The following is a 1,200-nucleotide window of genomic DNA, read 5'->3' as shown; positions in this document are numbered from 1 at the left end:
CATATAATTAGCATAATTACTGTCTTATGATATAAAACGGCTCCCTGTGCCTGGAAAATACGATACTGGCCCTTAAACCAGAATCACCCTCATCTAGTTTTTATTGTTGATTATGAAGATTTTCTGATCTGATGGTGCAATGGGATCAGGTTCGGGTCTGACCCGATCAGAGCCACCTGTCCCTTCATGCAGGAACCTTCTGGTGTCAGACTGAGGCTCCAGACGGGGCGGCTCCTCCTGCAACACAGCAGAACATTGGCCTGGTTCTGCATGCTGCATTAGGTCCAGACTGGTTCTAGTTCTGGTTCTGTCTGCTTGCTGGGCTTAGTAGTGAGTGAAGCCCTGGGCCAAAGCGGGTCATGTTCCTCCTGTCTTACTAATCAATCCCACTTTGGATGCTGCAGCTTCTCCAGGCAGCAACAGATCAATAGTGGGATTGAATGACTGAAGCCTGCTAATCCAATCAGAGGCCTGGGATTTAATCCAATCAGAGGCCTGGGATTTAATCCAATCAGAGGGCTGGGATTGTTTTCCTTAATGCGAACTGCTGGATGACAGATGGAGACAGGAACCATTAGAGTCTCTGGGCTGAAGCTGATGGCCGACTGCTGATCACCAGCGTCAGCCTGAAGCCGACTACACGCTGTAAACCCTGGGCTAACCGCCGGCCGGGAACCGTTTCCAGGTCATAGATCAGTGATAAACTGCAGAAGAAGAACGGTGTGGCAGAGATCTGCCAGATTGGAGGAACTCACTGGACAGATCTGAAGCTGCTAATCGGTAGAAAACACAAACCAGATGCTTTGATTCCATGTTTGGCGTGAGAATAAAAGGAAATAAAACACTGATATTAAAATATTTTCTTCTCTTATGATGACGCAAATGCAAGATCTGAGAAACTATTCCCACCTCTTCAACATCAAAGTACTTTCTAACTTTAAACCAGAAACTTTCATGTGTTTTATTGATTTTATGTGACGAATCAAAGTTGTGCATAAATGAAAGGAAAATGATTCCTGGGTTTTAAAAGTTTATAGAAACGCGACAACCTCCAGGTTCTGAAGCGAAAGAAACAAACATTTTTCATAGAGACAAATCAATATTACTGTCCGAGACCGTTTCTGGATAAGCCACGCCCACAACCTTCTGACCAGTGTACAGTTGTGGTCAAAAGTGTACATACACTTGTAAAAAATCATA

The sequence above is a fragment of the Poecilia formosa genome, unplaced genomic scaffold (genome assembly GCF_000485575.1).
Source record: "Poecilia formosa unplaced genomic scaffold, Poecilia_formosa-5.1.2 Scaffold493, whole genome shotgun sequence".
NCBI lineage: Eukaryota > Metazoa > Chordata > Actinopteri > Cyprinodontiformes > Poeciliidae > Poecilia > Poecilia formosa.
Note: the sequence above shows the minus strand (reverse complement) of the source record.